The 22,707-nt window shown below is 46.0% G+C and overlaps 1 protein-coding gene across 2 annotated transcripts in view; it reads right to left on the bottom strand.

The window, feature by feature from the left end:
• Window positions 1-5,282: 5,282 nt before the first annotated feature.
• The window catches only part of ATPSCKMT (ATP synthase c subunit lysine N-methyltransferase), a 249,332-nt gene continuing 231,907 nt past the window's right edge, over window positions 5,283-22,707 (bottom strand). Inside the window, exons 7-10 of one of the 2 annotated variants that reach the window (XR_006702532.1) lie at window positions 16,509-16,817; window positions 6,034-6,276; window positions 5,663-5,755; window positions 5,283-5,565 (exon numbers count right to left, since the gene is read on the bottom strand). The gene's annotated coding sequence lies outside the window, so the exon portion shown is untranslated. Of the gene's footprint in view, window positions 5,566-5,662; window positions 5,756-6,033; window positions 6,277-10,004; window positions 10,335-16,508; window positions 16,818-22,707 lie in introns of those variants that run through there. The other variant, XR_006702533.1, reaches the window with a different exon arrangement.

Genomic DNA, 22,707 nt, shown 5'->3' with positions numbered 1-22,707 from the left:
ACCCTCAATCACCTCTAACTCTTGGCCAGATACCATCGTCCAGTGAAGAACACTTCAGAGCTATGTGTGACGCAGCAAACTCAGGGTCATCCTCAGCAGCAGAATTTAGTGAACGCCCACCGTGGGCCAAGTCAGGGGATGGGACGGATCGCGGGACCCTCTCCTTCCAGAGTGGGCTCCCTCTCCTGTAGTTCCGTGCTTACATGGTCTTGTGGAGCTGTGCAGGTTCCAAGAGGAACCAGCGAGAAGGCCCACTGTGGGCCCAGGAATGCCCTGTCCATGGATGATCCCCATGGTCAACCCCTGGTCTCCAGGCCCGAGGCTATCTCACTTGGATGGAAGTCCTAGAGAAGAACCATCAAAGGCAGTGCACCTCTTGGGCTCCCGCAGGCCTTGGGACCCCAGCAATCACAGTTACAGGCCTTCAAGATGTGCAAGGTAAGAACACGCACAGGCCTGCAGGAGGAAAAGGCCATAATCCGGTAAGAGGGGAGTACACCAGGGCTTAACCGGGGAGAGGACCTGTAAGCATCCACAGACACAGGGAGCAGTGCCCATAAGATTCCAAGAGAATGGACAGAAGCTCACGTGGGGAGTGCACACAAGGTGGCAAAAAGAGAGCATAGGCGCACGTGGAAACTGCACACAGTTCACATGGAGAAGCACACACTGATGTGGGGAGGGGCGCCCAGGCTCACGTGGAGAGACCCACAGTGGCCACATGGGGAGACGCACAGGGGCTCACGTGGGGAGACGCACATAATTCTTGGGGACCTAAAAATCCCTCTCAAACAACTCTCCCATTTAATAGAAGAAGAGTGACCCTGGAGGGTCCCGGGCTTATCCCCACCCAGCCAGTGCAAGTCACACGTGGGGTCACAGACCAGGATCGTTGGCCAAGACGTGATTTTTACTGCCTTCTTTAATTTCAAAAGAAACGAAGACAAAATTTCGCGCGAGACCTTTCCGACCTCGGGTACAAGCAGGACGGGGAACACTGAAGTCAAGATTTGAAACTTCAGGGGCATTTTCTCCAAAGGCTGCCTGGGAGCTGACAAAGAGGAGGAGATCTACTCACTACAGGTTGGGATTTGAAAAGAATAACGAGTTCGGGAGCCGAGCACGTGCCTCCGCGGGCCCCGGTGTTCCTCGCTAAGCACCTGCCACGCTTCTCCCTCGGGACGCTCAGAAGGGCTCACATCTCTCCGTGCTAGGGAGCCTGTCCCTGGCCCCGTCCACAGGAGGGCCCCCCTCACTCTCAGCTACTCCTCCTTTCCTTTTCCTCCTGGCGTCTATGCTGAGGGTGATTCTATCGTTCATGTTTTGCTTTTTTACCATCTCTCTCCCTTCTAGAATGTCAGCAGAGTGAGGCTAGGACCTCACACTCTCCTGTGTTCAAGGCTCTGATCTCAGGAGCTAGAATAGAACCTGGTACAGGGTGGATCCTCAGTCAACACCTGCTGGGATAAAATAACGATAAACAAACCATACACCTAAATGCACACGCTGTTCCATTTCCAGAGGCTGTATTAGAGAATAGATGATCTTACATTTTAAGAAAATTCTCTGGTTGGTTCCCGGAAAAACAGTGTTTTTGTGTCCCTAGAACTCACTGTCGTTCCTGCAGTAATGACTGAATGAGTACGGAGAGATTAAGGAAGAGGAAACAGGCATTCATTTCTCTTTGTGACTTTGACACAGGTGAGGCATTTCTCTGAGAGTTCGTCTCCCCGAAGTCCTTCTGCCCCCAGGGAGGACCAGGAGAGCCACACTCTACAACTGCCCGTCCCTGAGGACCAGGGCTCCGCAGGACGGTCGCATGCTGTTGAGTGTACAACTGCAATTTTTCAGACAGCTCCCGAGACGCCTGCCTGGGGCAGATTTGCAAGTGATCCAAAGGTGACGGAAAATGAGCTACACCAGAGTCTTTCATTTTCTCGACGATCTGTCACAAGGACAAATGCCACCCGTTCCGGTGGTCTTTGAGATCACTCCATGCTTGGATGGTGTGTCAACACCAGGTCAATCCGGGATGGATCAACAACCCCGGTAATTCCAAGGAGCCCGCTTTTACTGTAAGCCACGGTAACATTCCACCGCGAGGCCTCCGTGAACGTGCCCTGGGCTGCAGGGTTTCACCCAGAGGCGCCCACAGGGGCGACAAAAAGCCCCGAGTGAGAAGCCACGGCCCGCTCACCGTCACGGAGCAGCCCTGACCAGCTCTCCGTTCAGGTGAGCCTGAGTGAAAGGTACGCAGTCAGTTACCTGGGCAGGTCTCGTTACCCACGATGTAAAATCCATGTTTAACACAGGCCATTTTACCAAACTGGCCGCCACAGTCACCTGGAGACCGCTGCCCTTGAACGGCCAGTAAGCGGTAGGATCGTTTCTAGGAGTTTTAAGTCATGCTAAAGGAGAGCAAGCAAATATCCAAATATCCAACATTTACAGAAGCAGAATCCCAGCCACATCCTCATCAGACATAGCTGTTGAGATAGGACGCTGTAAATTGTAGCAACTTCACACGGTCGTCAGCCTTCGTATCTGAGCCTGGTGTCTCCTTCCACCCCTCCCCCCAACACGCACCCACACGCACACCATCCACACGCACGCACACACCATTCACACTCTTACAAAGCCTCTGCTAACAACAGCCTCTTTAATAATGCAGCATGGAGCAGAGGGCAAGAAATTATCTTGTTCTGCCCAAACCCAAGTGGCAGGAGAAAATATTTCCCAGCCCTCACGTCCTTCAGATGTTAAAACTGGATTTGCAATCAGTTTGGTGCTGCACAGAGTGCCCAATGGAACAGCATCGTAGCAAGACCGATGGTTCTGCTTTGCAAAACCTTAATAGCACACTTACTGAAGACAATCTGAATGCAGAACAAAAGGTACCTTAGAAATAACCGTCGGGGGGCGCCTGGGTGGCGCAGTCGGTTAAGCATCTGACTTCAGCCAGGTCACGATCTCGCGGTCCGTGAGTTCGAGCCCCGCGTCGGGCTCTGGGCTGATGGCTCAGAGCCTGGAGCCTGTTTCTGATTCTGTGTCTCCCTCTCTCTCTGCCCCTCCCCCGTTCATGCTCTGTCTCTCTCTGTCCCAAAAATAAATAAACGTTGAAAAAAAAAATTTAAAAAAAAAAAAAAAAGGAAATAACCATCGGGCTAACAAAACTACAGCGCTGAGTGGGTAGGCCCAAATTTAATGAAATGATGTAAAACGTGTGCTTAGCGTGTCTGGAAGGTTTGGAATGTACTCAGTTCTCTGTGGGATAGTTTGGGTTTGCATCACCAATTAACACAAGTTCCCAGCGATGGTGTGTGTGTGTGTGCGTGTGTGTGTGTGTGTGTGTGTGTGTGTGAAGTGTCTACAATAGCAAATGCCCACACCAAAATACACAACGTCCAGAAACTTCATTTCTTTGAAAATGAATCCCATTAAGTTTTTTCCTAAATTTTTTTTATTACGTGTCTTTATCTTTGAGAGGCAGAGAGACAGAGAGAGAGAGAGAGAATGAGTGGGGGAGGCACAGAGAGAGAGAGGGCGACACAGCAGCCAAAACAGGCTCCAGGCTCTGAGCTGTCAGGACTGAGCCCAACGCGGCTCGAACTCACGAACTGTGAGATCGTGACCTGAGCCGAAGTCGGACGCTTAACCGACTGTGCCACCCAGGCGCCCCTCCATTAAGTTTTTTTAAATGTAATTTATTGTCAAATTGGCTAACATACAGTGCGTAAAGTGTGCTCTTGGCTTTTGGGGTAGATTCCCGTGGTTCATCACTTTCATACAACGCCCAGTGCTCATCCCAACGAGTGCCCCCCTCAATGCCCATCAACCACTTTCCCCTCTCCCCCACCCCCACCATCCACCCTCAGTTTGTTCTCTGTGTTTAAGAGTCTCTTATGATTTGCCTCCCTCCCTTTCTGTTTGTAACTATTTTTTCCCCTTCCCTTCCCCCATGATCTTCTGTTAAGTTTCTCAAGTTCCACACATGAGTGAAAACATATGATATCTGTCCTTCTCTGACTAACTTATTTCACTTAGCACAATACCCTCCAGTTCCATCCACGTTGCTCCAAATGGCACGATTTCATTCTTTCTCATTGCCAAGTGGTATTCCATTGTATATATAAACCGCATCTTCTTTATCCATTCCTCAGTTGACGGACATTTAGGCTCTCAACAACAGCCAGATTATGGGATCCCATTAAGTGTTAACCTCCAGCATGTAAGATTTGGAGGTAAGCACCAGAATTAAGAGGCTGCTTGAGGAACCAGGATGGCCATGATTCTAGTGATTTCTTTCTTTCAATCACTGCCAGCCTCGGCATGCAAAGTTATCTAATGGGGAGTCCACAGAGAATAATCCAGAAGCTAAAAGACTACAGGGACCCTCATCACACAAGCATGAAGACATAAAAACAAACTTGGCAAATGCAAAAAGAGAAATTAAATGACCTTTAAAAGGGTTATGGAGCCAGCTAGGAATACTAAAGGATATTCACACAAGCCTCTTGCTCACGGAATGTGAATTCCGAACTGCAGTTTCTCCAGATCCTTTAAGACACACAGGTTCCTGACATGCAAGCAGGAGGGTTGAATGAAAAATCACTATGCAGTTCTCATGTGAGGTGGAAAAAAACTTCAGGGCGTAAAACAGTTAACAAACAAAGAGAAATGACAGCTTAAATTTGAATTTGGAGAGCACCTTGCAAATTGTTTGCACAGATGTGACATTATTTACATGATAATTTCATGCTTCTCAGCACACAGAGGAAAATAAAACTTGTTAGATGACATAATGGGACCATTAATTCTATTAATGGATCAAGGGTTGTTTCTAGAACCTTTCCATTGCTTCATCATCTTGATATAATTGGCAATATTGTTACATCTGCATTTCAACACCTACTGCAAAAGGCAAGTCAGAAAGAAAATAAGTTTGCTACCTTGCCTAGAAAAATAATGTTTCCTAGTGTCAAAAATAGTCGAGGCACTACAGATGACTCTTAAATGATACGGGTTTGAACTGCCCAGATCCACTTGTAAGTGGATTTTTTCCAATAGCTACAGAACAGGACTCTAAATGTATTTTTTCTTCCTTATGATTTGCTTCATAACATTTTCTTTTCTCCAGCTGACTCAGTCTATAATACAGAAAGCATACAAAACATATGTTCATCGACTATTAACGTTATCGGTGAAGCTTCCGGTCAACAGTAGGCTATTAGCAGTTAAGTTTGGGGGGGGGGCGGTCAAAAGTTACGTGGGGATTTTCAACTGCAGCGGGTAGGGGAGTGTTTTTGGCACTCCTGACCCCCGCATCGTTCAAGGTCAGCTGTATCTGGAATGACCTCTCACCAAAGCATTAAGAACCGTTTTAGGGCTGAATAGTTTTCCAGCCATTGAAAGAACAGAATAAAGAGCTTTGTCTACAATACTTATTTCAGAAAGCCTCAAAGAAATAAGCATAGATCAGCCACAAAACCACGAAGCTTCTTCAACGTGATGTTGCTACTGTTTCCTCCAACGACGCTGAATCAGCTCCATTTCAGTGGCAACGCTCTGGAAGCAAGAAATGATAGATTACAGCTGCGGTGAGCTTCACTTCGAAAGCACAGGAGGAATTCTCTTCCGTCGGCACTCACATTTCATCACGTACTTGCAATTTCTGTAGAGTACTCTCCAAACTGGGAAAGATGAGGAGGCCACGGGATAGATTCAGATTCAAGAGATTCGAGACTCACCCTTCACCCTGAAAAACATTCCACCCTGTCCCTCTGTAAATGGAATTACGGCCCCGGCAACACACGCCGGGGCGCAAAGTGCCCGGGTGAACCGAAATTAAATGCTCATGAAAAAGGGCTCCCTGCACATCAGCGTCCATCTGATCTGGCCTCTTTGCCTCTGCCATCTGTCTTGATTTTCATTTAGAGCCACGCCTTTCGCTCCGGGTACACTCCCTCACGGTCGCGGGTGGGTGTATGTGTCCTTGTCACCCATGGAGCGACACGGGGGAAAGAAATTACTTACTGATTTTCCTTTCTGTGGAATGGTGTCTTTGGAATGGCTTCTTGAACCAGGCCAGCAACGCGTGCGGCTCCAGCGGTGGGACCTGAGACAGGATGCCGTGCTGGGACCGTCCCGCTCAGCCCTCAGCCCTTCTCCGCAACTGTTCCTCCTGAGACCGCCAGCTCCCGGCCTCGTTGAGAAGACAAAGTGTGCCCTTAGACGTCGCAAGGATGAACAAAAAAGGGCGTCTTCCCATCTGAGCAGCTGAAACAGCACGACGAGAGCTTTGTTCTACTTCTCTATTCTGATGGAGGTTTGGGATGACTCGTCCGGAAAGGGGGCTGCCGCTTGGACATGCAGGGGGGGCAGAGACGGGCAAAAGGGTATGGAAGGATCTGGAGCAGGAGCACGGAGAGGGCGGGACCTGCGTGCCACAGCAGGATACAGATCCGGGTAGGTGGTGGAACCAACAGACCGAAGAGTCCTTCACAGCAGGGACCATGTGACCCAGGCAGGGGCCCAGGTAAACATGACCACCTGCTGTTGTAAACAAGCTCTTATCGGATTGCAGGATCTCACCTGAGACCAACGTGACCCAGGCAGGGGCCCAGGTAAACGTGTGTCTGTAGGGGAAGCTGAGCCCCACGGCAGCTCATACCCAACTGGCCCCACGGGCGCCCTCTGTCTTTGCTGCCCTTGGCCCAAGTGATCCCACTGGTGCTGGCAACCCAGCCTCAACCTTCTCATTGTTCTGACAAACCCTCTTCTCGCTGCCAAGACTCTCCTTGAACCCCAGCTTCCTGCCATCAGCTCAAAACACACTGGAGGTTCAGGAGAGTCAGTTGGTGATACTGACTCTTTGAAAGGACTGTAGTAAAATCCAGTTTTAACCTCTTTCTCACGACTTTAATTTTGTTGAAATGGTCTGCTCTACATAAGAGCTCTAGTAATCTCTGAACAAAACGGTTATTTTTTAAATTTATTTTTTAAAATATGAAATTTATTATCGAGTTGGTTTCCATACAACACCCAGTGCTCATCCCAACAGGTGCCCTCCTCAATGCCCATCGCCCACTTTCCCCTCCCTCCCACCCCCCATCAACCCTCAGTTTGTTCTCAGTTTTTAAGAGTCTCTTATGGTTTGCCTCCCTCCCTAACTTTTTTTTCCCCTTCCCCTCCCCCATGGTCTTCTGTTAAGTTTCTCAGGTAGCACCACTAGGAATTTACCCAAGGGATACAGGAGTGCTGAAGCATAGGGGCACTTGTACCCCAATGTTTATAGCAGCACTCTCAACAGTAGCCAAATGATGGAAAGAGCCGAAATGTCCATCCACTGATGAATGGGAAAGAAATTGTGGTTGATATACACAATGGAATACTACTTGGCAATGAGAAAGAATGAAATCTGGCCTTTTGTAGCCACATGGATGGAACTGGAGAGGGTGATGCTAAGTGAACTATGTCATCCAGAGAAGGACAGATACCATATGTTTTCACTCTTATGTGGATCCTGAGAAACTTAACAAAACGGTTTTTAAAAGTAATCTGACTATCCTATGTTTCTATATTAAGCTCTTGATGCAGCTTATTGGAAAAGTAAAAGAGCATCAATGCAGATCAGGTTCTGCTCGGGTGTAGTTAAAGAGGAGAAATAACCAAGGGGATACCAGAAGGTGAAAATGAGCCATGAGCTGTTGTAAAAACATAACAAAATAAACAGGTAAATTCAGAAAACTTGTAATTGGGAAATTTCTAAGGACTTCACATTTGTCAGGAAAGGTGTCCTACAGATTTACTTTTCCTTCTGGGTTTTGCTACTTGAAAAACCCAAACTTGATGCAGATAAGCAGATGTGTCCCAAGCATCCACGTCAACACCGGCCTTGGCCAGCCTGAGGCCACCGGCAATTTGAAATGCAGGTCTGCTATGAGCGCTCATTGGGCTTTTACTGTGCAATATTCATGGTGAATTACAAGAGGCATTTTAATCACAATCTCTATAAAGCACATGGCTAATAAGAAAAATAGCCACCAAATTGCAGCTTAGACTTCTATTTATTTTACAAAGACACTCTAGAGTAATTACACATTTGGCAGATTAATGTTAAATTCAAATTTAAAAAGTAAGATTAGCTTTTATAATATAATGAACGGCCAATTTCTTATATCCTGCCCTTGGGTGCATCCCAATACTGCCTCCTGGTGGTACTGCAGCTTAATTGCAGGAACAGGTTTTTGAAAAACAGTTGTTTGAAAGATGAAATCTCAGGTGATTACAAACACCATGACATTAAGCAATGTAGCCCTGAGGTCTGTGGTGGGAGAGCTGTGAACAAACATCCATCTCTATCCTTTGAGAGAGACTACTGTGACCTCTGTTGTTCTAAGAAATAAACTAAGAAATGAACTAAGAAATAAAATCACCACCTAGAAAATTTGACTTTATTTTTTTAATGTTTATTTATTTTGAGAGACAGAGAGAGTGTGAGAGGGCTAGGGACAGAGGGGGGAACAGAGGATCCGAGGAGGGCTCTGTGATGACAGCTGAGAACCCGATGCAGGGCTCGACCTCATAAACCATGAGAGCATGACATGAGCTGAAGTTGGATGCTTAACTGACTGAACCACTCAGGCGCCCTGAAAATTTGGCTTTATTAATATCCAAATTCAGAGCAGTCAAACCAAGTTATTAAGTGGCATTGGAAAAAGAAAGACGTGGTACATTCAGGTTCTGTTACTTCAACCTGCACATCTCAGACAGCTTGGCATTCGGTGTGAACTGGAAAAAAACACCCAGCTGAGTCCTCCAAACTTGGTTTAAGAAACCGATTGGCCCATTTCCCTCCAGTGGCTCCTGGGTTGTGACAATTTGGGTCATGCAAAACCTCCATAACGCTTCATACCAAACGTCCGACCCATTTCCATCTTGTGTACTTCAAGATCCGGTGCAAACCCCACCTTCATAGTATCCTCCTTTCTGCCTCAAGACTGAAGTGAATTCTCCTTCTATCTTTTAGATAGCCCTGTCTACAGTAGTCCCCTCTACCGCTCTATGCTTATATAATGTTACACCATTTATTTCCTTCACTCACCTATCACGTGCTGTGGTTACCTTACCAGGCTATGTTTTTGTTTGTTTCCTGTGGGTCTTTCCCCGTAGAATGGATGCCTCCTGAGGGCAGGGACCTAGCCTGTTCTGCTCACTACTGCATACCTCGCTCCTTGCACAGTGTTTAGCACGTGGTAGATGCTGAATATGTATTTGCCGAAAGAATACACATTTAGTGTCGCTGAAGGTGTTACAGTCAGTCCTATGCTTGCTGCCGAGAGTGTACAAATTATTTAGCGGACAATTTAGCGATATGAATCAAACTTCATTACGCGAATATAGTAGTGAAGTGTAAAAAATAACCCAAGCGTTTGTCAAGAAAATGGACATAAGTGATGTGCGTCAAATAGTAATATGCTATGCAGCCATCAGAGATGATCAGGGGCACTCGCACAAGGGCCATCCTTAGGGGCACCTGGGTGGCTCGGTCAGTTAAGCATCCGATTTTGGCTCAGGTCATGATCTCACAGTTCATCGGTTCAGGCCCCATGTCAGGCTCTGCGCTGACAGTGCAGAGCCTGCTTGAGATTCTCTCTCTCTCTCTCTCTCTCTCTCTTTCTCTCTGCCCCTCCCCCACTTGTTCTCTCTCTCTCTCTCTCTCTCTCTCTCTCTCTCTCTCTCAAAAATAAGTAAACTTAAAAAAAAGGATGATCATCATCTCTATTTACTGACATGAAAAAATGTCCTTGACATATATTTAAACTCAAACAGAGACAAAAACAAAAACATGCGTAACGGTTAATTTTACGTGTCAACTTAAGTGGGCCATGGAGTGCCCAAATATTTGGTCAAACCTTATTTTGCATGTTTGAGTCTGTGAAAGTGGGTTTTGTTTTGTGTTATTTCAGATGAGAAAAACATTTAAATCAAGAGATCCAGTAAAGCTGATTTGCCATCCTTAATGTGGGTGGGCCCTATTTAATCAGTTGAAGACCTAAATAGCACAAAAAGGCTGAAAGTCCTCTGGTAAGAGGAAATTCTTCCCACCCGCCTGCCTTCAGACTGAGACGCTGATGTTTTTCTTGCCTTCAGACTCAAACTGAAACATGAGCTCTTCCTGCTTTTTAGCCTGCCAGCCTTCAGCCTGGAGCTGTATCAGCGGCCGTGGTGATCCTCAGGTCTTCAGACTCACTCTGGAACTAAACCGTCAGCTCTCCGGGGTCTCCAGCTTGCCGACTCATCCTGCAGGTCTCGAGACTTGCCAAATTCCATAGCTGCATGAGACAATTCCTTATAATAGATCTGTATCTGTGTATCTATCTATATTGATGTATCTGTAGCTCTCTCTCCATACGTAGACAGAGATATAGATACAGCCTATTGGTTAGAGAACCCTGACCAACATAGCACGTATAACAGAATCTCATTTTGTTAAAATATCACGACAAGGTAGGTTTAGTTGTGGTGGCCTGATCGCAGTATGTCCGATCCGCTCAGGCCTCCCTGTATCCGTTGCTCTTCCACGGTCCCTTTCACAGTGACACTAGGTGCCCATTTAACTTGGTTTTGACCAGTGCGACAGCAGTAAATGTGACGTAAGCAAGGACCTGGAAAGTGTTCGCATGCAGTTTGCCTTTGAAACCTGAGGATGCCGTGTGAGCCAGCCCAGGCTAGGCTGCCGGGGTAAGAAGAAGTCACTGCAAAAAAGGCCCCAGATGTCCTCCCTGTGCTGGTCAAGGCCAGTCCATCAGTTGACTGTGAGGTCACGTGAGACCTGACTGCCAGAACTGCCCAGCTGAACTCAGTACAAATTGCCGACCTGAAGAATCATGAGCTAAGGAAATGGTTGGTATTTCAAGCTACTAAGTTTGGGGATGGTTTCTTATAAAGCAAACAATAACTAATAAACTATAATAGAAGAAAAAACCCAGAGGTCTGTATTCTAAATTGTCAGTAGCTGTAATTTCTGTGTATATCTTTACATTCTGTTTATGAGAATATATTATGTCTGTGAGCATTAAAAAAACCCACATTTTCATTTTGAAAAATTATTTTTTAAAAAATTGTTTTAATGTTTTCTTTTTACTTTTGAGAGACAGAAAGAGAGACAGAGTGTGAGTGGGGGAGGGGCAGAGAGCAGGGGAGACACAGAATCCGAAGCAGGCTCCAGGCTCTGAGCTGTCAGCACAGAGTCGGATGCGGGGCTTGAACTCATGAACCGTGAGATCATGACCTGAGCTGAAGTCAGACTGACTGAGCCACCCAGGCTCCCCCCAAAATTAATTCTTTAAAAGTGACCTCGGGGCGCCTGGGTGGCTCAGTCAGTTGAGCGTCCAACTTCGGCTCAGGTCATGATCTCACAGTTCGTGGGTTCAAGTCCCACATCAGGCTCTGTGCTGACAGCTCGGAGCCTGGAGCTGCTTCGGATTCTGTGTCTCCCTCTCTCGCTGCTCCTCCCCTGCTCACACTCTGTCTCTCTCTCTCAAAAATAAATAAGATTTAAAAAAATATTTTTAAGTGACCTCTCTCTTCTCAGATTTCTTGTGGTACTTACTGTTTGCACAACCAATACTCCAATTAATAATAAAGTGTTTTGGGGCACCTGGGTGGCACAGTCGGTTAAGCGTCCGACTTCAGCCAGGTCACGATCTCGCGGTCCGTGAGTTCGAGCCCCCGCATCAGGCTCTGGGCTGAGGGCTCAGAGCCTGGAGCCTGTTTCCGATTCTGTGTCTCCCTCTCTCTCTGCCCCTCCCCCGTTCATGCTCTGTCTTTCTCTGTCCCAAAAATAAATAAATGTTGAAAAAAAATAATAATAATAATAAAGTGTTTTGATACCTTTAACTGATCTTTAAGGTTTTCACTGTTATTTGACTATGGGACTAGAACATGCAGTCGTATGTATTTGTGTGTGTGTTTGTGCGTGTGTGTGTGTATGTATCTTCCACAGGTATTAAACCTATAACTGCCATATAGCACGGGTCATAAACGATTGGCTTTACTTTGGTTTCAAATCAAAAGTTTATATTAAGAAGTAAAGCAGAGTGAGAAACGGAATAGCTGCAGGATAGAGAGAGTCCCTGGCAACGTCAATGTGTGAAATTAGTGGCTGCCGGAAAAGCCAATACCAACGTACTTGGTGCCATTTGCACCTGCACATGCCCTGTGCTAAGAGCGGGGGGTTCCCTTGGTTACACCATGATTCCAGGCTTCAACTTCCAATGTCGAGATTAACTCAATTGATTTAAACCATATAAATATATATATATATATATATATATATATATATACACACACATATATATATATACATATATATACACACACACACACACACACACACACACACACAAACCCGTAAATTAAACAAATCATGGAAATTTAGAACACAAATTTCAAGTTCTGTTAGAGAGGTAATCTGGAAAGAGAGTCATTTTTAAAGACGGTACGATAAATAACATGGAAAAAAACTGGGCAAACCAAAAGAAAACCAAGAGTGTAAACGTAAAACAGATCATCCTCAACTAACTTTCTAGAATTTAGTTTTTAGACAGTATGGCCAAGAGGCCAAAAATTATCCACCTACAACCAAGTTAATAAAGAAAAATAGGGGCGCCTGGGTGGCTCAGTCAGTTAAGCATCTGACTTCGGCTCAGGTCACGATCTCGCGGTCCGTGAGTTCGAGCCCCGCGTCGGGCTCTGTGCTGACAGCTCAGAGCCTGGAGCCTGTTTCAGATTCTGTGTCTCCCTCTCTCCCTGCCCTTCCCCTGTTCATGCTCTGTGTCTCTCTATCTCAAAAATAAATAAACATTAAAAAAAATTAAAAAAGAAAGAAAGAAAGAAAGAAAGAAAGAAAGAAAGAAAGAAATATAGAAGGCAGGCATCATTCCACTTTCTTTGATTTTCCAAAAAGACTCCATGCACACTTTTAAGAGGAAGGTGATACAGAAAAAAAAAAAAAACACAAAAAAAACCCAGTATGTTAAAAACAAGGCAAGTGATAGATTGGACACTGAAGCAAGATGGCCACCGCCTTCAGCTGCCAGAGGGTCACCGGCCTACCTTGAGGAGTGCCATTACTCACCATAAAGCTAAGGGGCTCTGACGAGGACACCGGGGCTCTAAAATCTGCTGGCAGCACTAAAATGAGAGTTGGGAAGAATGAGGAGCTGTGTGACCAGGTTTCAAAGAATTTGAATCATTTAGGTAATTGGGCCAGCAGATGGCTAATGCGGTTCATTTTGCGAGACTGAAATGATTAGTCTGGGAGAGAGAAGCTAATCTGGTAATAATGATCTTCCATTTATGTGGTATTATTTTTTACAAAGCACCTTTCACCACGAGGTTCCCACAAGGCCTCTGTGAAGGCAGAAGCGTAGAAGGAGACGTGTAATCCGCACAACGGTGGCCCAGACGGGAGGAGGGGGCCCTCACAAGAGAAGCAGGGGAGCCCCAAGGTGGTTCACCAAATAGAGATATCTTCTGGGCACTCAGCTGGGAGAACTCAACCGGCAGAATATTTGCACGATTCTGAATGGTGACTCACGAGAGATTAGGGCGTTATTTCCTGGGGGTAAGATCTCAATTCTGCATATACCCGATTTCAAGGCTTCTCTCTAAATAAAGGTTTAAAGAGATTAGCTTTATCTTGCTAAAATGATGAAAACATACACACACCAAAAAACCCTCAATTGGTCAAATGAAACTTTTCAGTTTTGCGAAAAATTCCCAAGACTGAACAGGTAGATTTCGGTGAGAAGTGGTCCCAGGGGGAACAGAGAGAAAGTTGTTCTATAAATCCCTCCTTCAGAAGAAAACTTCTCTCCTTTCTTTCCCACCCTCTCATGCGCCAGCCCCCTCCCTTCCTGCTCCCATCCTCCTAGCTCTCAGTCAACAGAGGGTGTTGGATGCAACTGGGGGGCAGTGCGGCTGGACTTCCGTGCATTAAGAGCCAGTTCTCCAGTCCTGCCCATCGTCCCTTCACCAGCCACCTCGAATAAGCAAACAGGAGCCTCTGGGACATTTTGAGAGCCTGGATTTTCTATCCGCCTAAAACACATCGATATCACCTACTACAGATCAAGTATGGCTTAGGGTGAGTCGGGAGCAATCAGTCAGCTTACATGGGATGTCAAGCGATCAGAAGCCCAGAGAACAGGGACAATGGAACTTGCCTTGTGTGGCTTCAGAGGCACCTGAGTTCCAAATTCCAAAAGCTCGGCGGTTAAAAACGCAGCGTCTCTTGTTTAGATAACCACGAATTTAGATTTACACGAATCGTCTCTCCCGGGGGTAGATGGGAGAGCGTCCAACTGCGTCTCCAAGTCAGACTGCTGTTAGAAGGCGGGATTCTGCGGATCTCCAGGAGCGCGGGGCAGGGAGGGATGAGTACCCGGCCTGGAGGGCTGTGATCCCATCCCCCTGGGCGCCGTCCTATTGCTAGAGGGTCAGATCCGAGTCAGACCTCAGCCCACCTCACAGGGAAGTCACCCTGAAAAGACTGTGAACCGTTAGCATTAGGCTACGAGCAATCTCGGACCGCGTCACGCAGATTCCAGGCCCTCATACTCTACTTCTCCTGCGCCCTTTCTAAACCACGGTCAGCCATTATTACATGCAATTGCAGACAGCGGTTTTTTTTTCTTTTTTCTTTTTTAACATTTATTTATTTTTGAGAGATAGAGAGAGAGGCAGAGCATGAGCAGGGGAGGAGCAAAGAGAGAGGGAGGCACAGAATCCGAAGCAGGTTCCAGGCTCTGAGCTGTCGGCACAGAGCCCAACGGGGGGCTCAAACTCATGAACCTCGAGATCATGACCTGAGCTGAAGTCAGACGCTCAACTGACTGAGCCACCCAGGCGCCCCAACCCCACACATTTGAAAGTGAAAAAAAAAATGGTGAAATTAATTTTCTTACTGAGAATGTTATGTGAGTTTCAGGTCAACAATATAATGATTTGGGATTCGTATATACTGTGACAGTGATCACCAGTGTAAATGTAGTTAACATCACTCACCATGCAGGGTTACAGCTCTTTTCTTTATGATGAGGGCTCTTAAGATCTATTCTCTTTGCAACTTCCAAACATGCAACACGGTGTCATTAAGTAGTCACCATGCTGCACATTCCATTCCATGATTTACTTCATCTTATAACCAGAAGGTTGTATTGAAATTAATTTTAATAATTGTATAAAAACTTTATTAACCCAATATATTCAAAATATCATTACAACATGTAATCAATATTTTTTTAAATGTTTATTTAGTTATTTCGAGAGAGAGGAGAGAATGTGGGCAGGGAAGGGACAGAGAAAGAGGGAGAGAGAGAATCCCAAGCAGGCTCTGTGCTGTCAGTGCTGAGCCGGATGCGGGGCTCAGACTCATGACCGTGAGATCGTGACCTGAGCCAAAATCAAGATTCGACGCATAACCGACGGAGCCACCCGGGTGCCCCTATAATCAATATTTTTAAGAATTGCTGAGAAGCGTAGTACTTTTTTCTGATTACATCTTTGAAATCCAACGTGTATTTGACACAATTTACACTAGCCACAAGCGGCCAGTGGCTGCCATATTGATCAGAGCAGCTCTAGAGCTTAAATTGGGCCATCGTGTGCTAGAAAAAACATCAGAAGGTCTGTCTTCAAAGTCCCGTGTGACCTGAGGCTCTTCCCTTCTTAAATCATTACGAGTGATAAACGTTTGTGGCTGAGGGTGATTTCTCAACTGGAAAAACATTTCGTCACAGCTCTCATCTCTTTTCCACTAATGCTAACAAAGAGCCACCTGCTCTCAGAGCCCTCTCTCCCTGCCATAAGCCACACTCTCTCTCCTCCTTGTGGCCAAAGAACTACATCTCCTCCTCTGCTCCATCTTCCATGTCCCTCTCACATTCTGAATAGGTACACCACCTCCAGGCACATCTCACATCTAGTTCTCACCCCTGAACGCCTGTAAACTGAACTGTGATAGCACATTGCTGCAAACCTCCGGCAGCTTTATAACACCACTCAGTAGCTGCAAGCAAAGCAGTCCAGGCAGGGAAGTCCTCTTAGCCACAGTGCTTCAGTAACACATCCGTGCCCTTTGGCTTTCTCACCTGTCTTGCAGTTTTTGTTGTCGTTGTTGTTTTCACAAACACAGCTACAAAAACTATTGTGAAATGTATACCCTCCTATCCCGCCTATCCTTCTTCAATTACAGGGCCCTAAAAAGTTTTCTGGGCATAAATTTTATTCAAGAAAAACCTCAGAGGATGTTATCCAAGGGATACTCCACCAGAAGAAATCCAAATCTGGCGTACATTAGCGTCCATGCTGTTCCAGGTTATTTTGGAGTATCTTGGGAATTGCAGACATTTAGCTTAAAGGTCCTTCGTAGGTCCTTTTACAGATGGCAGTTTTATGATGCTTTATGCTATAACAAGAAGCTAATAAATGGGGGCACTTACCCCTTCCCCTCTCATCTGACACCAGAAGAAAGTAGCCACTGGGTCTCTCGGAGCATCCTCACCGTTCTTGGCACGAGATGATGCCAGCAAGTGAAAGTTGCTAAGTGCTGGCGTTTAGAAAGAAAATGAGATGCATGCGTTAGGTCTCAGCGTGACTTAAGGAAAGTGCCAAGTTCAGTATTTTTTTAAATATTCTCACCATAGGGACAGGAGGGGTAAAAAAGGTGTCAGAATAATCTATATCCAAAGGCTTTTTAATTGTGACTTGACCGTAGTTTTCATCTGCTGGTTTTATTAAACTCCTGCACACTAGGAAAGAATACACACGTTAGCAGGTATGACCCCTACTGGCAGTCTCTACGGGCATTGGGATCGAGGACTGCAGAGTGCAGACCTTTTAAGGCATTATTTAAGGTTCTCCTCAACTGTCCACACCGCACATTGATTTTCTGTCACAGCTCTATGTCTGGAGGGCTGGTACTCGCCATTGATCCACAGAGAGCATTTTTAGTGCATCAAAGAGGTACGGAAGGTGAGACTCCAAGGGAAAGACAAGAACCATGCTTTTAGGGCGGGACACGGCTCAGCAGTGTAAAAGTCACATCAAATATTAAGCTGAACTTGAGATTTTTTTTAATGTTCTGAAATCTGTTGACATATGAGACTCAATGGGACACAAAAAAGGAAGGGATTATTAGCTCTTCTAATGGAAAAACTCCCCCTAACGGAATGGAGCAAGCTGCAGGAACTGATAAATTGAATTCTGCATTTATCTTTTTGTGGAGGTCTTGAGTGTTGTAAATCACAAGCGTCCAGGCTGTGAAGTTCAATCAGTCAGGAGGCTATGTTAAGAAGTCAAGGTCAATCCAAGGACAAGCTGGTCAGCTTTGCTCCACTGTCAAGGGTTGTCCCGCCAACTCTAAGATGGATCCGTGCTGTTCTCAGGAACAGGAAGTAGCTGACTTCACGGGATTTATTACAGCAAAGGGCAAAACCGCTCTGGAGAAAAGAGCTGCCCACCTCCCAGGCCGGAACGCCAAAGCCCATGGAAATTCTATGCATCCAAAGGGTTAGATGCAGGCTCGCTTTATTAGTCAGATCAGGCCACCATAACACAATGCCACAGACTGGGTGGCTGAACAGCAGAAATCTGTCACCATTTCAGAGGCCACAAGTCCAAGATCAGAGTGCCAGCATGGTAGGGTTTTGGTAAGATATCTATTCCTGGCAAAGAGGTATTTCTTTTCTGTTCACCTTTCTGTTCTTTCTTTCTGTTCACCTGGCCTTTCCTTGGTGGGTGTGTTTGTGGGGAAAGAGAGATGGCTGATGGCTCTTCCACTTCTTATAAAACCACCAATCCTCTCAGCATAAGACCCCACATTTCAGCTCACTTAATTTTAATTACCTCCTAACTGATGCGTGTGCTATCTCCAAATGCAGTCACATTGGGGGTTGGGGCTTCAGGATATGAATTGGTGGGTGGGGGCAGGGAAACACAATTCAGTCCAGAGATCTTCCCTTCTTTATACAGCCTTCTCTCACCTCCCTAAACGGACACAGACTTCACTTTAAAAAAAAAGAAAGAAGGAAAGGAAAGGAAAGGAAAGGAAAGGAAAAAGAAAGAGGATATCTTTTCTTCTTTGAGTGAGATGTTTAGACACCTTTTACCCAAACGTTTTTCTGGATACTAATAGAGTTACATGTGTACGTGAGTAATGAAAAGATAATCCACTTATACCTAAGCGGATAACTAACTCAACTCATGAAGGCTGTGAAGACGAAAAGCAAGGCCAAAGGAAGACCATGATGAATCTAAAACGTGAGTTTCCAATATCATGACTTACATAGTTCCTGGTACTAAACAGACCCTCACTGTTGAATGAATGAATGAATATTTTCTAATAACAGAAGGAGACTAATATGAATTGAAATCAAAGCCAGAAATGGCCTCATTCATCAATGCTTATTCAAGACTAAAGTTGACCTAAAATGACTTTTCTTTTAAAATCGGGATTTCAGAATATAAAACTGTAGCATTTCAAATACAGATAATTACATTTCTTATCAAATGCACTGGCTCTTGTAAAATAATTCAGTTTAATATATATCCAGCTTAATTAAAATTTATAAGTGGCTGTGGACCAAACCAAGTGTATCTTAATTAAATCTGAACATGGCTCACAGATGTTAAGGTTGACCCCAATTTTAATAGAGGAGAAGGAAATACAATCGTTAGGGACTTGGCCGAGTAATTTTGGTCAGGTGGAAAGCAAGATGAATGGGAGGCCAAGACAGTCTCTTCTTTTTTTTTTTAAGTATATTTATTTATTTGAAAGAGAGAGCACATGAGCAAAAGCAGGGGAGGGGCAGAAAGAGACTGAGAGAGAGAGAGAATCCCAAGCAGGCTCTGCACTGTCAGTGTAGAGCCCAATGCAGGGCTCGAACTCTGAACCGTGAGATCACGACCTGACCTGAAATGAAGAGTCGGACGCTTAACCAACTAAGCCACCCTGGTGCCTCGACAGTCCCTTCTACTTAGGGCTGGAAAGTAAATGACCCACTAGCTAGAACATACAGAAAGATGGCATGACCTGCCCAGCCAGCCACTGAAATGGAAGTAGGCAGCTATAGGGTGAACATTGAAGTCAATCATCAAGTAACCAACCCACATGTGATAAGGGAGGAGGGGGACTTGCTCTGGAAACTCACACATCCTAGAATTTTCCAGTCAGTTCTGCCACTGTTCAAACTAATCAGGAATGGAGACAGAGAAGGAGACAGAGCCAGGCCAATGCTGAAGACTGAGGGTCCACACCAATAAGATTACCAGATAAAATAGAGAGTGCCCAGTTTGCTTAGAATTTCAGACGAACAATGAAAAATTCTTTGCATACTTAGGGTACGTCCCATGCAATAGACATCCTGTATTTTTTTTTTCCGCTGAATTTGGCAACCCTCTCTGCACGAACCGTCTCAGAGCTATAACAAAAAGCTTGTCAAGGACTTTCCTGTAATTCCAATATAAACCACAATATTGGTTGACCAGCCATCTGAAATGGTAACCGCACACCTGAATCACGCTGTTGCCAGCCCTTGGAGGGGGCAGGGAGAGACAGCCTGCGTTTTAACATTCTTGTCTTTCCAATCTGCCTGGTCCTGGTCGGGAGTCCTTCTTTTTAATGTATCTCCCCGAGAGCAGACCAGACCCGGAGGAACATGACAGTCAGAGGGAACTACGCTGGTCAGAAAATCAATCTAGAAGCATTTATTTCAGGTCTCTTTTGTAAACAAGGCTATCCTGGTGATCACATCTGAAACAAAAACAGACAGCACTTACCCACTTCAGGAAAGACCCTGGGCAGGTAGAGAAACTAAGGCCCTACACGGAGAAGGAGGTGGTCTTCCCAAGGTTTAGGTGGCTCTTAACTGGCAAAGCTAAGAGTGTTAAACTACTCAATTATCCTTCCACAAGCTTTTCAGCACATAATAAAGTTTATAAATGTTACAGCCCCTCTGAAAAAAAATTAATCCTTTCCAATGTGGATGCTCAGGAAAGACTGACATGGGTTAAAACATATTCATTCATTCACTGATTTCATTCACCAATATTTTTCGTTATGAGTTCTGTGCCCAGCACCGTTGTAGATGCTGAGCCCACGGATGCAATGCCTGCCTGTAAACAGACTGACCCGACGCTCCCCGCACTCTTTCCTGTCTCTGCTGGGCACAGGCAGACTACGTTTCCCAGCCTGCCTTGCAGCTCTGCGGCCATGTGACTGAGCAGCGGCCAGTGGAATGGGGGCAGGAAGTGACGACGGGTGTTCCCAGCCCAGGTCCATTGAAAATCTTCCGCGTGAAATCCTCCATCTGTCTCCCTCCCCTGTCTGCCAGATGGAGGCAGAGGACCCCACAGCGAGCCCCAGCAAAGGAAGGAGGAGACCCCAAATGGGCCCCTGGAAGGCTTGTGCCCCAAAGAGTCACATGGAACAGACATTGGGAAAAAGTGAATCATCTCCACTGTGCGAAATCACAGAGGTGTAGAAGTTACTTGTTAACAACAGTGAACTACCCTGATGCACTGCCTTGGTGGGATTTACAAGGGAAGTCAGGTAATAGACCAATACACAAATGAAAACAGATATGATTACAAATTAATTACGACCTGTGAGTGTTCTTCAGGAACAACCAGAGTGCAGCAATGAAGCATAACAGATGAGCAAGGAGGCTGCTTTGGACATGGCTAGTAATGAGCCAATTATAATAAGGATGGCAAGAGGAACATTGGGTGCTTATGGAGCATTCCCTCCACGGCAGGCCTTGGGATAAGCACTTTATCCACTTAAACTCATCTGCTCTCATGACAAGCCTACAAGGTGGGGATTATCAGTATCTTCATTTTACAGACAAAAATAAGGATGCTTGGGGCCAGCATATATTCTGATTGGTTGAAGTCTATGCTATAGCAGTTATTAAGTCATTTTAATGCTGGCCCTAGGTTAGGGGATGATGGGTGGGTGTAATTTTGGGTAGAGCAGGGGCTGATTTTGCCAACTAAGGGGAGATTTCGCCAACTAAGAGAACTTTGACAACGTCTGGAGCCATTTTTAGTTGTCAAACTTGGCATGGGGGGATTCTACTGACGTCTACTTGGAAGAAGCCAGGAACACTACTAAACACTCTATAATACATATGTCAGACCCCCACCACAAAGAATTATGCAGTCCCAAGTGTCAGCAGGGCCAAGGTTGAGAAGTCCTGAGAAACGGAGAAGAGTGTGTGCAATGCTCCTAGGGCAGGAGAGTCCCAGCACAGCCAGTGGTAAGTGTACATGAGACAGAGGAGAACAAGTTAGCAAGCTGGGCAGAGGGGAACAAGAGTACCCTGTAAGTGATGGCGGGAGCTGGGATTTTACCTTACAGAGGATAGAACAGAAAAGGGGTCAGAGTCATAACGCTGCTATGGTGGCCCAGGTGAGATGTCAAGAAAGTTGGAATAGGGGCGCCTGGGTGGCTCAGTCGGTTGAGTGACCGACTTGGGCTCAGGTCATGATCTCACGGTTTGTGAGTTCGAGCCTGGCATCGGGCTCTGTGCTGACAGCTCAGAGCCTGGAGCCTGCTTCGGATTCTGTGTCTCCCTCTCTCTCTGCCCCTCCCCAACTCATTCTCATTCTCATTCTCTCTCTCTCTCTCTCTCAAAAATAAATAAACATTAAAAAAAAAAAAAAAAAAAGAAGTTTGGAACAAAGAGAAGTGGAGAGGTGGAGAAAAGCAAATGCACCCTGGTGGGGGATATGGGATATGGCAGGATATATGGATGGTTTGCACAGGGAGGGGGATGGGGAAGCAGCCTCCGTGGGCAGCTGGCTGGTGGGGGTGTCATTTACTGATTATGGAAAGGAAGGATGACATGACAACTCTGAGGCCAGACTGTGAGCCAACAGACCAGATGTATCAGATGCAGGGCTCTCAGGTTCACATCACACGTTTGGGCTAGAGATTGATGTGTGGAGGTCAGGAGAACAAATCTGACCTCTCAAGGGCAGAGAGAGTAGGGAGATGAAAAGTGAGCCGTAGGGCCCTCGAACAGTTGCAGTTGGGGAGAATCAGAGGAACAAGAGATGAGAAAAAGAAAGATGCCAGATCAGAAGAAATCCTGAAGTGTGAGAGAGGGTCTTCCAGAAAAAGAGTCATCCTCTGTTCCAATTCGAGTGAGAAACAGAATGAAACGGAATGTGGAGACCACTGGTGAACTTGAAGAGAGCCAGTCAAAACAGAAGTGGGTGAAAACCAGATGAGAAGGTTCTGCCATCGTAAACAAACGGAGACAGCGTGTGTATACAATTCTTACGAGATTGCGGACGTCTGCTATGAAACAGGGCAGAATGATGGGGCGCTAACTGAAGCAGGAGAGGGTCAAAGAAGACTTAAGTGGATCAGAAAAAACCACAGCCTGTTTGTGTGCTGTGAAAAATATGCTGGCGGAGAGAAACTGAAGTCGCAGGAAGGAAGGAAAGGAACACGAAGTGAGTTAAATCCTTGAGAAAACAGCAGGAATGGTGGCCTCTGGACAACAGAGGCTTAGGGGCAGAGAAAGGACAAGGACTCCCAGGGCTGGTAGGCCTCTAGATTTGATGGTGCTAAATTAAGATGCTTCCACCTAGGGGTGCCTGGGTGGCTCAGTCGGTTAAGCGTCCGACTTC

Source organism: Leopardus geoffroyi, chromosome A1 (genome assembly GCF_018350155.1).
Source record: "Leopardus geoffroyi isolate Oge1 chromosome A1, O.geoffroyi_Oge1_pat1.0, whole genome shotgun sequence".
Lineage (NCBI taxonomy): Eukaryota > Metazoa > Chordata > Mammalia > Carnivora > Felidae > Leopardus > Leopardus geoffroyi.
The sequence above is the reverse complement of the archived record's forward strand: the minus strand, read 5'-3'. Positions and strand labels throughout refer to the sequence as shown.